Below are 17757 nucleotides of genomic sequence, written 5' to 3' on the forward strand. Positions count from 1 at the left end.
TTTAGAATAATGTCACTAGATATTTTTGTGTGTTTATTTTGGAAAATAGAATTCATTTCTGTAAAATATGTTATTGATGTTGACATGTAATGAGTTACTTTATTTTTACATGAATTACTAGAAAATTTTAAAAATTTCTGTTTTAATAGCTAATACTATAAATATCAATGAATATAACCCATAAAAATAAAGGAGTTTTGAGGGTCTCAGTAATTTTTAAAACTATAAAGTGGTTCTGAGACCAAAAACTTGAGAATAGCTGTTGAGAAAGAATACTTAATAGCATGAAAAAATGTTCAGAATATATTTTTAAGTTCAAGCACATTACAAAACATACCATTTGTGTTAAAAAAAAAAAAAAGACCACTATCAGGAAAGAATTAGAATGAAAGAAGTATATCAATGTATTAAAAAGTAACTTTTGAGTGTTGTCATTACTGATTATTTTAATTTTCTTTTTTGTGCTTTACTGTTTGCCTACATATTCAACAGTAAATTTATATTTGGCAATTGGGAAAAATATTCATTTTAAAAGATAGGACCTATTAATTTTGAATTTTCACCCAAATTCAACTAAGGGATAAGTAGAATGATTTGGTGATGCAGAGTTTTACATTAATCCTATTTATCCCAACATAGTCCCCCATAAGAACGAATTAAATTATTGAATCTGTTTTGCTGATTTTCGATTTTGAGATTTTACAGTCAGAAACAAAAAGGCGAGAGGAGGCTACTGGCAAGTTATTTCCTTGTGTATCAACTGGAATTTTATTTCATGTCTTCGATTCTTTTTTCCCTCTGGAATTTGAGGGACTTCCTTTTATGGTGCTGGTTTTACTGTCCACATGATGTTGTGGGGAAAAGCTTCTTTGTTTCTTTCTAGCAGTGGTATTTGAGCCTGAAGAGCAGCCCATCAGATAGCCTTCTGATGTTTCTCGCCTAGTCAGTCACTCTGGCTCTAGTAGGAACCAGGCACCGTGCCACCAGCCTAACACAACAGCCTTTGATTAAAGTGTAATAACCACTAAAGATACAACAAGTACAAGAATGTAAAATACCCAGACAATTGTTTGGGAAGTTGAAAAGGAGGGATACAAAGTTTAATTATCAATGTAGACTTTATTGCCAGATTTGGTAAATTGTGTTCTTGCGAGATGGATCTTTCAGGTTGGAATTCTCCAGTTTTAAGGCTGCATTGGAGAGGGAAATAAAAACTGCATTAAAAAAAAAAAGATAAAGTTTCCCACACAACCTTTATAGATCATTGGTTTGAGAATAAATAAAAAAATGAAGATTGGGAAATTCTTTAAACATTTTATGTATGTAGAAAAGAACATACCTCCTAATACAGCACTTGCAGAAATCATAAAGTTGATGGTGTTAATGAGTTACTGTCCAGAGCTGATCCAGCAGAAAATGTCTGAGGATTTGTCAGGAACTGTAACATCATGATTAATTTTTCTTGAGGGATTACTGGCAGCATTAGTTTGGGGGACTAGATCAAAAGTAATGGAGGAGCACTTGGAGATTAAAGAGAAGGTGTGTCGTTGTTGCTCAGTCAGAACCTTCTGGTCCAACTCCTCTCCCCGTTGCATATTGTGCTCCTCGATGGAAACACACAAGATTCTCACGGATGTTCTTTCCATAGCTGGAGGCCGCCCTCTCTGTGCCTCCAGTGGTATATCTCCGTGGGGTTGATCCAGACAGCCCTAGGAGAGCCAAACCACTGACCCCAAAGCCTCTCCTGGAGCAGGCAGACGTGCTCTCCCCCTGGAAGCTTCAGGGCTGGGGGGAGTTTTCACCCATCCCTGCTCATCTCAGTAGCATCTACTGGGGTGATGTCTTGGTGTGTTTTATTACTATTATTACATTTAAAAAAATAACAGAGAAAGAAAAATATTGCCATTATACACTGGGCATATGGACAAACCTGCATTTCATCTAATAGGGGAGTTGTTTTATTTTAAAATGTATTACTGTTGTTCTCAAGGCCACAATTTAAGGGCTTTTCTCTGTTGCAAACTTAAGAAAAATTGCTGAAGGGTCACTAAGGAAATGAGGAAACTCGGTCAGATTTTTCCTACTTTTTGGACCAATTAGCCCTAATCCTCTGTGCTGTTATGGAGTTATACTTGTAGTTTAAAAAATAAAAAAAGTCTGTGTAACAGCAGGGGAGAAGTCTGTCCTGACTCACTGATTTATTTTAAAAAGATCCCAGCCTGGCACGTTCTATTCAGATAAAGTGCTCTGTCTCTTAGTAACCAGCACTCAACCTTCACAGGAATTTGACAGCAGTGACTGGTGGGGTACAGCTTCTGTTCTCTGCTAATACTTAGTAGCTGTTGAAGAATTCCAGTGCTAAAGAGCTAAGCCTGTATTTTAACTCCTTAGCTAGGAATCGCAGAACATGGAATGTTCTTATCCTCCGTGGTTTTTCGTTTATATCCTCAGCCAAGGTTAATGTTGCCTGTGGTTGATTATTTATTTATTTTCTCTTTCTCTCTTGGGTCTGCCTGTACCAGTGGTTCTCAACTAGTATAATTCTGAAGACATTTTGGTTGTCAAAACTAGGGCAGGGTACTATTGGTATCTAGTAGATAGACGCCAGGGATACCACTAAACATCCTCAACACGCGGGATAGCCCACACAACAAAGAATTTATGTAACCCCAAATGCCCACAGTGCCATGTAGGAACTCCCGCCAGTGATGAGATCCCAGGACCACAAATAATTGACTTACCCGTTTCGTTCTGAGCCATAGTTCATTTATTTTCGTTCTCTAGACCTAGCATATTTCTTAGCTTTCTGTAATACTGGAGAATTTAGTGGTTGAGTTTTTATACTTCTTTTTGATGGATTCAGATGTCTGCCTGCAGTTTATTCAGTTGAGACATAGCCCCCTGAATAGATAGATACTCCCTAAATATTTATAAATTGATTGCTCATTTCAAAACCCAAATTACTGTTTTAAACTCTTGGCAGATAAGTGGCTCCTATAATTTCATTGTTCTGATGGATCATATAACATCTTTACCCACTAGTAGGTAGACATTTCCTCCTTGAAGTAAATGGAGATGCTTAGGCATGTGGTCCACATGTAATAGTTCGGTTGGGAGTACGGGTGGGAGTAGGAAAGAAGAGTCCCTGTTTTGAAACTTTGTACTTTCAAATGGATCACCTCTTCATCTAGTCTTGGTTGGAAGGTTAAGGACATGTCTTAGGCACTCAATGACTTATTTCAGCTGTCAACAACAAATGTGTACCTCATCATTAACTAATTATTAGGACTGTTCTAAAGTCCTGGGAAAGAGAGTGTGATGGGTATTTCCCAATCTGCCTGGAGGTTGGAGTAGCATTGGGAAGCATCTGCATAATACTAACATGTATTCCACTGGGTCTTGATTTTTAAGATTACATACCTTTTCAAAGATGCCTCAAGCACCCCCAGATACCTTATAGTTTCACACCTCCCTCCTTTTGTACACGTTGTTGCTTTTACTTGAATTGCTCCCAAAACCAACCACCCCTAACCTGGTCCTGCTGCAAAACTCACTTTCATCTTGTAAAACCTTGCATCAGCCTTTTACACTCTGATTTTGCTCCAGATCTCTCCTCTCACACATGTATTCACACAGCCTGACCGAATCCACTCCAAAATTTAAAAATTTAATTCTCTGTCCATCCAAGTCTGATGCCTTTTGCACATTCTTTTTGTTACCACCACTGTGTTACATTGTATTGTAATGATCTGTTTGCAGGTATTCCTACAGGCTAGCCCGTAAGCTCCCAGAAGGCAGGCACTCTGTTATCCTTCTTAGATCCCCATTACTTTGTACACTGAGTTCCTGTTAGAATTTAAAAACAGAATTTTCATTATTTATTTTGCTAGGCTCAGTTTTTTATTTGTTCTTTTAAATTTGCAAAATGTCATTGATTAACTGCCTTGTCTCTGGTTATGGGACTGAAATAGGGGTTATGATAGTTAAGGGAGACTTTGCTTATCAATGTTAGATTTTTTTTTACAAAAGAATATTTTCATTTACTTGTGTAATCAAAATTAAAATTACATGTATATCTCAAAAATTTTTCTATGCCGAGGAGTATAGGTGTTTAATGTTGGAGTGAGATGTTTAATGATGACTAAGAGGTGTAGTTGGAGTTTAGATAAGAGGTATTAGCTAAGATAGCCCTAGCTGCTTAACAAACCGAATCTCAGTGACTTAGTGTAATAAAAGTTTCTCTTGAGCTTGATTGAAAGTCTAGTGCAGATATTCCTGGTTAGGCAGCTCTCCTCCAAGTAGTGACTCAGGGACTGAGGCACCTTACCTGTTGTAGCTCTGCCTCTTTAGTATGTGGCATTCAAGGTTGCCATCCCTCAAGCTATGTGTGGGAGAAAGTACAGAGGATCACATGTGGGAGATTTTTAGCGATCCATGCCTAGAAATGGCATACATTACTAGGGCTCACCTTCAGTTGACTAGAACTCCATCACTTGGCTGCCACCTGGCCACACCTAACTCATGGGAGGCTGGGAAATATAGAGTACTCCCAGGAAGAAAAGAAAGAAATGGTAGTAAGCTAGCCATCTCTAACAGTGAGCAAAGAAACAACTCTTTAAATACCAAACAGAAAATGGAATCTATTAGAAGAACTTGAAAGAGCTCACAGAATGAATGTAGACCAGAGAATTAGCAGGAACCATGACAGTGCTGGGTGGGGTCCAGGGAACAAGAAAGACCAATTATCTGGCCTAGGTGCCGTGAATTGTCAGCCTTCTAGTCACTCTGGGTAAGATTCCAATTCCTGGTTGGGGTAGGACAGAGGGGTAGATGAGCCCCAACCAGATTAGCCCGAGAAGCTACCCATCTCTGAGCTACCAGACAGTGGCAGGGCTGACGGTCCAGTGGTTTTTACCATCTCTTTCAGAATGAAATCCAAACCACTACTATGACTTTCAGCTACCTGTCTGACCCGTCTCCTATCTCCCTCTCTCTCTCTCTCTCGTTCTGCTCCAAAACTCCCATCTTTGCTCATTGTGTTTGCCAAGCAGTCTCATCTCAGCAACTTTAATACTATTGTTTGTTCTGCTCTTTCCCCTAATATTTGCATGCTCACTCTCTCAGTCTCTTCAAAACTCTGCTCAAATATCTCTTTAATTGCAATGTCTTTCTTGACCACCTTATGTAATATAGCACCCCTAATCATAACCATTGCCCTCTATCCCATTTATCCTGTTTTATTTTCTTTATAGCACTTATCACCACTTAACATCTGTTCATTTCCTGTCTTCTCCTCTATTCTAATAGAATTTAAGCAACGTGAGAGCAGAGACTTTGTTTTCTTGCCAAAAACCAGACACTGGGTAAGTGTCAAAGCATGCATTAGAATCCAGGTTTCCATCTTCCTGTTAGTAGATGGCAGCAAATCAGCCTTAGAGCTAGCATGGCCCTAAACTAAAGTAACCTGAGGCATTTAAGAATACCAACTTTTATCTTTTTTGCGTAATCCAACTCAGATTGTCAATCCTTATTCTTTCTAGCTCATGGACACTTTTGTCATGGATATAATATTTATCACTGACCATGGGTAATGCACTTTTAAAATTGGTCTATGTTGCTTGTAAAACATCATGTTAACTATTGTAGTTCTGGAGTTCTTAAAGATTGTGCAAATAAAGAGACACATGCCTGTGCACTTGTAAAGGAGACCCATACGTGATCAGGGCACTGCTGAGTTCTGACTGGCTAATTTCTCTCTGTCTGGTTGATCCACATATCAGTTTATGGTCAATACTCACAAGCATGTAGGTGAGCTGTCTTACCTGTTCTTGCTGTCAAGCGATGTCCTTTAGGCTTTACCAACTGCTGTACCTGTGGTCATTTATTTATATTGGGCTTTGGCAAGTATAATTACTAGAAAACACCCTGTTTTCCTTGCCTAAATTCCAAAACATTTGATAGATAATCAAAGGAATGGCAGATAGAGATCAAGATAAAGCTAATATCAGAGAATGTGGCTTAGTTAGAGGACAGCAATGTGCTTTCTAATACCAAATCTCAGAAATAGACAGATTTGTATACCCAGTCATGATCTCTGAAGAACTAACTATGTGAGAACCTACCTTGTATACTTAGCAATAGAGGGAAAATAGTAGAACAGGGAAGAGCAATAGAGGGAAGCTAGCCAGAAAGGAGTGTTACACTAATAGATGTCCTTCCATATGGAAAGAAACACCTGGAATGAGAAATTAGTGCCCCAGCTAAGAATTTTAAATAAATTGCTATCATGTATTTTAAGATACTTTACAGATAAAAACTCTTAAAAAGCTAAAAAGATGTGATTCTTTATATAGTAAAGTTTATTCATATACCCTTGTATAGATAAAGCAGGAAAATGTTCACACACTGAGTGTTCGCAAGCTAGGCTGGGAGAATGTTGATTGTGTCTGGTGATGCTCTTACACAGGTGAGGGCTGAGGCAAGCACCTAATATGCTTTACTGTTGAGTTGCCCCCAGTAGCAGCATCCAAATACACCTTAGATTTCAGAAGAACAAAATTAAGAAAAATTAATTTATAGTTCTACCATAAATCTGTATCTCAGACCAAATTGGTTAATCTAAAATGAACTATAAAGATCTTTTAGAAAATTTGCACCAAATAGCTGTCTTGCTGTAGAAAATCATGTCTAACATAGTGCCTAGTACATAACTGGAACTCAATAAATACGTGTTGGATGAATGAACCCTGACTTTGAACTTCAGTGTGAAATCAGCTGAAAGTCAATGATGGTTGAAGTTTTATAATTTTGAAATTCATCTGAAATAGAAATTTCATGGTTATAAATGCTAATGAATGCAAACTAGAAATGACAGAGAGGGGAATGTAAGCTTTTAAAAATTACTTTCCACTAAACCTAATTGGCTGGAGTACCCAAAGCTCCTCGTTTTCTCTGTAAAACAGACTGATGCCTAAGGCAAATTAACCACTTCTCATAGCTGGCTGTCTAATGATACCCATCATTTTGAATTGCATTTTTACTAAGGGTCAGTTGTAATTATTCACAAACCTTTTTATCCTAGTTGCACTTATTATATGACATAATTAAATATTACCAAAGCTGATGAAATGAGTGCAAAAGTAAAAGACCTGTTCCTCTGAAAATAAAGGTGAATGTTTAGGGAAGACTTCACAAGAGGAGAGCCCCTAAAAGAATCACTAGAAAGTATGATCCCTGCTCACAGGTAGTTTACAGCCTTGTAGAGTAGCTGAGATATATAACAAAATAACTAATGTAGGGTGGTAAATGCCATAGGACAAGATTACATGAAGATCCTAGAATTTCAGAGGAAGAAAATTACTTTTGGCTCACAGAATCATTGACAGCTACATGGAGAAGGTGACATATGAGTTAGTCTCTGAAGACTGTAAAGTTAGGATGTGCAGAGATCATTCATTCCTAGTGAAAAAAAGGATGAGGGGTAAGGACAGTGTTGGCTGGAGTACCGGGTTCATGAAGGGGAAGAGAGGAAGGTAAAGCTAAAAGATAACTGGGTTTCAAATAGGATGGGGCCCTAACCTTCAGGCTTATGAAATGTCTGGTCACTGTGAAAATAAGATTTATTCTTCTCATCAACAACAAACTTGGGGGGAGGGTATAGCTCAAGTGGTATTGTGCATGCTTAGCATACGCAAGGTCCTGGGTTCAATCCCCAGTACCTCCTCTGAAAATAAATAAATAAACCTAACTACTTTCCCCCTAAAAAAGTAAAAAACAAACAAACAAAAAAACAAAAAACAAAACAAACAAACAAAAAAACCCCCAAAACAATGAACTTAAGTGGTCTCTATTTTACCTACAAAATGAGAACTTTATATTAGGGTATTATAATCTGTATAATTTTTAAATTCATGGTTTCAGGGTTTGTTTCTTAACTCTCTAATGGCTTATAAGCTCCTTTTAACCTGAGCTATTTTATATTACTTTTGTTTAGCAATGCATACCATTAATTTTCTGCTAAGGACATAGCTATTCAATTAATTCTTGGTGAAATATTGTATAATTAGTGATTATGTTTTAAAGACCTCTTGGTTCTTTTTTTAAGGACCACATAAAATACTAACAAATTGTATTATAAGGTCACAAACTTGCTTACCACTTTATGCTTCAAAAACATGTTTTCAAAGTTTGCAACATAAGCAAAATCATATGTGACTTCACAGCTGTGTTATAACAATTGATACTTAATGTATTCAGATTTAGTAGGAAAAAAATTCTACCCATTGCCTTCATTTGTTTGATACACTTCCTGTTAGTGCACTGTGACTGCTTGAGAGTAGAGTAAGACATCATAAAAATCTAAGATATTATTCATAATTATATTCCTATAAGGAACTTAAATGTCACTTTAACTGCTTGTCAGAAAAAGGGACTACCAGTTCCTAAAATAAAAATCTTTAGCCTAAGAGAAACAAAATTTAATAGTTATAAATCTTAGCCTTCAGATAAAACTAGTTTGAGGACCTGCTTCACTTCTTCAAAAGTGTAGTTTTTTTTCCCTTTAAGTGAAAAGTGAAAGTACCAGTTCAAAACAAAGATGATGGTGAAATAAAGGAAATTATTATTTTGGTAGCACCTCTTTGATAGGTGGCCTTTATCCTCTTTAAAAATCTCAATTTGGATATATATGTGTATTCCCTTTCATTGGTTTCCTCACTTATAAAATGAGAAACATTATAAAACCCCAAGGCTCTTTCCATTAATGGTTAACAATTTAATTTTCAGTTAGTTGCTAGTCTCTGTTTCAGCTAAAGTGAAACTGCTTAAACAGAAAACAGGGATTTTTTTTTTTTTTTGATATGGTCATTTTCCAGGACATTATTCTTCATTTTGGAACTTCAGAAGTTAGATTTTATTTTCAGCACATTTAATGAAAATCAGTTTGAGAAATTATGTATACTAATACAACTCACAAAAAGTTTTAGAAAATATAATGTCAGTTTAATGCTAGGATATAGTAATTTTACTAGCAAGCATATCAAAACACCAAGGGGTTATCATATTCCATCCTTGCTATACAAAGGGGTATGAACATATATACACACTACAGTTCACACAATGCAAATATAAACTAGGATTTATCAGGGGGAAAATTTAGAAATGGAGAAGTAGCAGAGCACACAAATCCTTTAAGCCCTTATCCCACAAAGAGTCATACTTATTAGGGCATAGCTGGACTGTTATGGGGAAGGGCTTCTGGAGGGGGGTCGTGCTTATGTAATGTGTAAGTTGTTTGTGGGGAGAGGGAGACATGGGAATAAAAGGCAAGACTGAGAACTCTGCCAGGAAATTAGGAACAATTAGTAGAATGGAAATTCTAGAAGTGAAAACTACAATAACAAAAATAATACATTTGATGATTTTAGTAGCAGTTTAGTCATAGTTGAAAACAGGATTAGCGTACTAAATGATAGATTGGAAGAAATATCCAAAAGAAGCACAGATAGGACACAAAGAAAAGTTCTAATTCATGAAAACTTAGAATCTCAGAAGAATAGAAGAGAGACCATGGACAGAAGTAATATTTGAACAGAGTATGGCTGAGAATTTCTCAAAAATGACGAAAGACATCAATGTGTAGATTGAAGAAGCCACACAGATTCCAATGAGGTTAAGACTCCCAAGCACATGTGGGTAAAAATTCTGAAAACTAGAGAGAATAACAATATCCTAAAGACAGCTGAGGTTGCTGGTGGGAAACAATCCAGATTACCTTTAGAAAAGCAACATTGCACCAATAGCTGATTTAGCTGAAACAATGGACAACAGAAAACAGTGGAATGATATTTTTTGTGTTGAGAGAAAATACCTGCCAATCTAAAATTTCATACTCTGAAAAAATATTATTTAAGAATGGATATATAAAAGACTTTTTAAGAAAAAAGTAGGGTGAATTTGCCACCAGAAAACTTACACTAAAGGAAATACTAAAAGAAATTTTTCAGGGAGAAGGAAAGTGATTCCAGATGGAATGTTGGGGTTGGAGGTGGGAATGAAGCACAATAATAATAAAAAAATCAATATCTAGATGAATCTAAATGAATTGTGACAGTTTGAAACTATAATAAAATTATGGCTATGGGATTTTAAAACATTCATAGAATTAAAATATACAATTACAATAGCATGTAAGTTGAAATTAAAATGATTTATGGTCCTTGTGTTGTCTTGGAAGAGATAAAAATACCAATTTATGTTAGACATTAATTACTCAAGGATGCATGCTGTAATCTCTAGGATAATCACTAAAAGAGACAGACTCGCAGACATAGTAAACAATCTTATGGTTATTGGGGAGAGGGGTGGGAAGGGATAAATTTGGGAGTTTGAGATTTGCAAATGTTAACTACTATAGACAAAAACCAAATTTGTGCTGTATAGCTCAGGGAACTATATTCAATATCTTGTAATAACCTTTAATGAAAAAATATGAAAATGAATATATGTATATATATGCATGACTGAGACGTGCTGTACACCAGAAATTGACACATTGTAACTGACTATACTTCAATTAAAAAAAAGAATAGGAGAATATAAATACCAAGCTAGTAGAGGGGGAAAACAGAATAATAATAAATATTCAATCTAAAATAAATCAAGAAAGGAGAGAAAAATGAACATAGAATAGGTAGTGCAAATAGAAAGCACATAATAAGATGGAAGATTTAACCCCAAATATATGGTAGTTGTATTGGTAATTATATTAAGTTTAAATGGACTATGTGCTCCATTTAAATTGTCAGAGTTGACTTAAAAAAATCTTTATGCTGCTTCTAAGAGATACATCTAAAATATGAGGGTACAGAAAGCCTAAAAGTAAAAATGCAAAAAGATATAACATGCAAACACTAGTCAAAGGCGAGGTGGTATTGCTTTATTAATATCAAAGCAAAGCTTTATTGGTATCAAAGTATACTTAGGCAGAAACAATTACTTACAGATAAAAGAGACATTTCATTATGATTAAAAGTTAAAATTTACAGGACAATATATTTATTCTAAATTTATTTATACCAAATAACATAGCTTTGAAATATATAAATCAATTATTAATAGAACTATGAAGAAAGACAAATTCATAATTATAATATGAAATTTTAACAGATCCCTCTCAGTAGCTGATAGAGCAAGCAGACACAACATATTATTAAAGATAAAAATTTAATATAGAAAAATCTGTTGCTTTTCTATACATGAACAATGAACTATCAGAAAGGAAAATTAAGAAATAATCCCATTTACAATCATATCCAAAAGAATAAAATACCTACAAATGAATCTTAACTAAGGAGGTGAAAGACCTGTACTCAGAAACTCTAAGACACTGATGAAAGAAATTGAAAACAACACAAACAGATGGAAAGATATGCTGTGTTCTTGACTGGAAGAATTAATATTGTTAAAATGACCATACTACCCAAGGCAATCTACACATTGAATGCAATCCCTATGAAAATACCAGTGGCATTTTTCACAGAACTAGGAAAAATAATTCTGAAGTTTGTATGGAAGCACAAAAGACCCTGAATAGCCAAAGCAATCCTAAGAAATAATAACAAAACTGGAGGCATCATGTGCACTGATTTCAAGCTGTACTACAAAGCTTCAGTAATCAAAATAGTATGGTCCTGGCATAAAAACAGACACACAGATCAATGGAACACAATTGAGAGCTCAGAAATGAACCAACACTTTTATGGTCAATTAATCTATGACACAATAGGCAAAAATATACAATTGGGAAAGACAACCTCTTCGATAAATGGTGTTGGGAAAACTGGACAAAAATGCAAAAAAAAAATTGGACTACTTTCTCACCATATAAAAAAATAAACTCAAAATGGATTAAAGAACCATAAATCTTATGTGACACCACAAATCTTCTAGAAGAAAACATAGGCAGTATGCTCTTTGATATCAATCTTAGCAGTATTTTTTGGATATATCTCCTCAGGCAAGAGAAACAAAAGCAAAAATAGACAAATGAGACTACATCAAACTAAAACACACAGCAAGGGAAACTATCAACAAAATGAAATGGGAGAAGATATCTGCTAATGCTATATCCAATAAGGGGTTAATGTTCAAACTATACAAAGAACTCACACAACTCAACATCAGAAGAACTTACTTAAAAAGTGGGCAGAGTATCTGAATAGACATTTTTTCCAAAGAAGACATTCAGATGGCCAACAGGCACATGAAAGATGCTCAACATCACTCATCATCAGGGAAATGCAAATCAAAACCACAATGACATATCACCTCACACCTGTCAGAATAGCTAGTATCAAAAAGCCAACAAATGACAAGCATTGGTAAGGATGTGGAGGGAAGGGAACACTTGTACACTGTTGGTGGGGATGTAAATTGGTGCAACCACTATGGAAAACAGTATGGAGGTTCCTCAAAAAATTAAAAATAGAATTATTACATGATCCAGCAATTTCACTTCTGTGTATTTATCTGAAGAAAATGAAACACTAATTTGAAAAGATATCTGCACCCCTATGTTCATTATAGCATTGTTTACAATAGCCAGGATATGGAAGTAACCTAAGTGCCTATTAATAGATGAATGGATAAAGAAGATATGGTGTATATATATATAATGGAATACTACTCAGCCATAAAAAGAATGAAATATTGCCATTTGTGACACTGTGAATGGACTTAGAGGGTATTATGCTAAATGAAATAAGTCAGACAGAGAAAAGACTGATACTGTATAATTTTACTTATATGTGGAATCCAAAAATTAAACAAATGACCAAACAAAACAAAAACAGAGTTACAGATACAGAGAACAAAGAATTGGTTGCCAGAGGAGAGGGGGTTGGTGGGAAGAGAGAAATAGGTAAGGGAGATTAAGAAACACAAGCTTCCAGCTGCAAAATAAATGAGTCACAGGTATGAAGTGTTCAGTGTGGAGAATATAGTCAATAATGATATAATATCTTTGTATGGTGACAGATGGTAACCAGAGTTACTATGGAGATCATCACATGTAATGTAGCAAAATGTATAGAAATATTAAATCACTACATTATACACCAGGAACTAATGTAGTGTTGTAGGTCAGTTACACTTCAACAACAAACAAACAAACTCTTAAAAAAAAAGAGACCAGATTTGTTGTTACCAGAGGCAGAGTGTGGAGGAATTTGATGAAGTTAGCCAAAAGGTACAAACTCCCAGCTATAAGATACATAAGTGCTAGGGATGTAGTGTACAACATGATAAATATAATTGATTCTGCTGTACGTTATATATGAAAGTTGTTAGAAGAGTAAATCCTAAGAGTTCTCATCACAAGGAAAAAAATTTTTTCTTTTCCTTTTATTTTTATCTGTATGAAATAATGGATGTTCATTAAACCTATTGTGGTAATCATTTCATGATGTATGTAAGTCAGACCATATGCACACCTTAAGCTTATACAGTGCTGTATGTTAGTTATATTTCAATAAAACTGGAAGGAAATATTTTGAGATGAATGATAATAATAATGAAAATACTATATACCAACTTTTACTATACCATCAAAATCTTTGCTTAAAGAGAAATACCTAGAATTAAGTTAATATTAGAAAAGGAGAAAGGTAGAAAATAATGAGGTAAGACTGTATCTCATTAGGTAGGAAAATACTTGCTAATTAAAGTCAAAGTTGAAAAGGAAATAATAAAAAGCGTGTATCAGATAGGAAACATCAATAAAGCCAAAGGTTATTTGAAAAGATCACCAAATGATAACCTCTGGCAATTTTTATAAAGACAAAAAAAGGAGAAGACACAAATAACCAATATCAGAAATGAAACAATGGACACAATTTTAGATCTTAAAACAACTTAAAACATCCTGAAAAGATAGTATAAACAAGTTAATCCAATGACTTTTTAGAATTTAGGTTAAATATGTCAATTCTTAGAAAAATACAACATACCAAAACTGTCACAAAAAGAATTAGAAATTCCAAGTAGTCGTAACTATTAAATAAATGGCTAATTTAAATCTTACTACAGAGAAAACTACAGGTCCACATGACTTCACCAATAAAGTCTATCAAACAAGGGAGAATACAATCTTCCACAAACTCTTCCAGAGACTAGTAAAGGAGAGAACACTTCCCAGTTTGTTCTTTGAGGCAGCACAATCTTGATACAAAAACCCAACAATCCCACTGTAAGAAAGGAGATTACAGCCCAATTATTCATGAACACAGGAGCAAAATTCCTAAACAAAGCCCAGCTTTTTAATATAAAAAATATAATACATCACAGCCATATTGAGGTCATTTCAGGAGTTCAGAGTTGGCTTGACATCTGGAAATCAATCATTGTCATTCACCACATCAACAGAATAATGGATATGGTCATCTCCATGGTTGTATAAAAATTGTATAATAAAATTTAACATTCATTCCTTGTTAAAAATATCTCTAAGCAAATGGGAATAGGAGATGAGATAAAGGGTGTCCTCAAAAGGAAGGAGGAGGCTTTGGCACTCAGCTCTGGTATCAGTCTATTCTTTCCTGATTCTAACTCAGACCTGCTGCAATTTCTCCTTGCCCAACTCGGAAAGGAGGAAGAAAGTGAGCTACCCAGGTCATCAAGTGGTGTCTCTCCTCACTCTTACAGATAAATCTACTTGGGAAGCCAAGTAATAATCAGAAGGTTGCTTTGTGAGACTCAGAGAATGAATAAGATGATGTTCATAGCCAATATCCATTAATCATGGAAAGCTGATGTATACATCTTTGCATCGATGAGAACACTTGTGTTCCTGAGTAAGAAACACACTTCTGAACTCTGTGGGGACTGTTGGCCTTCTGTTAAAGGAAATGGTTTCTTTAGACTGAGTGTAATTTGAATACTTGGACTATGACTTTACACATGCTAATGTAGTCATTCTCTGATTCATGTTGGCTCTGTTATTCTTCTGTGCCTTTGCTCCTCTCCAGTAATCCAGACATCCCAAAATACTTTGGGTTTCTCAGTGAGCGAGACTAATTTATTCGTATCTATGGTTTGCATGTCCTGTGACATTTTCCTGGAATGACCGTCTCATCCTCACACCACCTCCACTCCTCATCCATCTGGCAAACTTTTATTTCTTCTTCAAAATCCAACAAGTATCTTTCCTCTGTAAATTCCTCCCTTCTTTATGTTCTCGCTGGATCTTGCCTCTCTTCTGTAGTCGAACTTGTCACACTGTACTAAAATGTTCAGTTCTGTCTCCATGTTAAATCTGATTTTCTTAACAGAAGATTCTGTCTTTGTATTTGTAGTATTTAAACTCAATAAAAGTTTACTAAATGAAGACATAAATGAATTAGTAAATAAGTAAATGATTGAGTGAACCCATCTCAGTAGACTTCTATCTTTTTATGACCACCATTTGGGTATTCTGCTAAGAACTCATGAACTCATTGTAGCTAGTAATGAAAACTTCTCTGGTTGAGTACATTGAATTTACAATCAATAATTAACTCTAAATTAAATTTATAATTGTTTTTGTAAGACTACTACAATCATGGGCATTCAAAATGCTTACTTCCCAATTGCATGTCATAACCTTAATTTTTAATTTCATCCTGCTTCTGTTAAGGGAACAGAAGGGAGGAGGGGTAGAAGGAATTGAAAAATCTGAGGAATGTTTAAGTAGATATGTAAAAGAGCCTGAAAAAAATATTTAAAAGTAAGATTCAGTTGAGAACCAAGATAGCGTATTAATTGCTAATTAAGTTTAGTAGTTGAATACCAAAGCAAATAAATGAGAGCAGAGTTACCAGGAAAATGGAGAAACTAGTTCTTCCCACTGCTTTCCAGCCCTTTTCACTCACTGCCTGTACAGAAAGTGAAATTGTTTATAGCACACTGGGTGAATGGATGAGGCTGCTTGCTACGGAAGACCAGTGGCCCAGGGCTTCTGGCTGCCCCGGGCTCCACCTGGCTGTGGGAGAGAGCTGAAGAGATCAGGATCTCAGCCGTCCATAACCCCTCTATAGCCAACTGCTGGGGAAACTCTGAAGTTTAAGAAAGGGGAGTAGCATGTACCTTCAAGGATTTATGGTCTTGGCTCTCAGCCTAACCTATTAAACTAAGAAGTGTTCAGAGTAAGCAAGAAAGGCATGTACTAGTTAAGTTTCATAGCTAGGATTGTCTAGGCCAGTGATTTCCAAGTCTGGTTGCATATTGGAGTCACCTGGAAACTTTTAAAACTTCCTACCCTAGTACAATTAAACCAGAGTCTGTGAAAAAGGGTAGAGGGTGGCATCAGTATTTTAAAAAAAATTCCCTATAGGTGATTCTAAAATGTATGTCCAGAATTAAGAGCCACTAATATAATCAGTGACTGATGACTAAATAAATAAATAAATAAATAAATAAATAAATAAATAAATAAAATAAACTATTGGTAAGGAAGCTAACTTCTAACTATGTATGTTTTTTTTAAAAAGTACCTTAATTTAATACTTACGCTTAGTGGTTTTTTAGCAGAGAGTTTTTTGTTTTTATTTTTAATATTGTAGAAAAGTATATAAGCCAGTGTTGTACTTACCTCAATCTTAAACTTCATAGCAAATATGACTGCTGAATTGGTCAGGAATGGTAACAGTGGAGGTTTTTAAACAAGCCTTGAAGAGTACATAGAATTTAAAAATAAAGAAAGAGTAGATTAAGGTGGGGGATAAGAACTGTAAATGGAGGAACAGCATGAGTGCAGGGGAGGAGAAAGTGTAAGGAAATTCTGGAGAAGAATGCTTGGCGTCTGAGACAGAGGCCCAATGGCAATTGAAAGGGACAGCCAAAGCCAGCCATTGCTTGAGGGGATATGAGAGCAGTCCAAGGAGACCACCTTTCCAAACCCCTCTAGCAGTTGAAAATGACCATGCACAGGCTCCTTTGATCTCTAGTTCAATGATCATACAGAAGGCCTGATTACAGATAATGTTTATGGTGAGCTGACCACATGCCAGGCACCTTTTCTAAGCACTTCATGTGTGTTAACTAATTTAATCCTCACAGCAACCCCAGGAGGTAGGTTCTATTATGATCCCTGGTTTACAGATGAGGAAACTACAGACACAGCAGGCTGATGTTTTTTGTGAAATCTCTGTATTCATTATTTTTCCTTCATGGCCCTGGCACAGAGTTCCCATGATATGTTGACTAGACAGTGAATTATGTAGTTAAATTAGAAATGTACCATGTGAGGGTAGAGTAGAAGTGGTACTTGGAAATAAGATCAGCTAGGGATCAGAGAGTTACGTATTTTGAACTTATTTTTCTACAGGTATGAGGAATTTCCTGACATTTTTGAGCAGGAGGTGGCATGATAAAATTTTTTAGTAAAGCTGATCTGGAAAGATAAGCAGGATGGATTGAGGGTGGGAGAGAATAGGAGGTAAACATGATACCAGCTAACCTGTTAAGAAGCTAATGAAATGATCTAGGGCGATGTGATAAAAAGGTAGGTCAGGATGGTGATAGTAGTTACAGAGATGGCACAGGTACAAGAGCCATTAGGAAGGTCCTAGTGACTAGACAGTGGCCCTGAGTGACTGGGTGAGCCATGGGGGTCTGGGGGGCAAGCCTGATAGGGAAAGATTATGAACTTCAGCCCTTTTTATTAACTTTTCAGGATATTGATTCATTCCAGCCTGGGGTGTGTTACTGTATTTGGTATCCTAA

The 17757-nt window shown here is 35.7% G+C and overlaps 1 protein-coding gene across 2 annotated transcripts in view; it reads left to right on the forward strand.

Moving 5' to 3' along the window:
• The window catches only part of CMYA5 (cardiomyopathy associated 5), a 197841-nt gene that overhangs the window by 13088 nt on the left and 166996 nt on the right, over nucleotides 1-17757 (forward strand). The window lies entirely within an intron of this gene.

Source organism: Camelus bactrianus, chromosome 3 (assembly GCF_048773025.1).
Source record: "Camelus bactrianus isolate YW-2024 breed Bactrian camel chromosome 3, ASM4877302v1, whole genome shotgun sequence".
Classification (NCBI taxonomy): Eukaryota; Metazoa; Chordata; class Mammalia; order Artiodactyla; family Camelidae; genus Camelus; species Camelus bactrianus.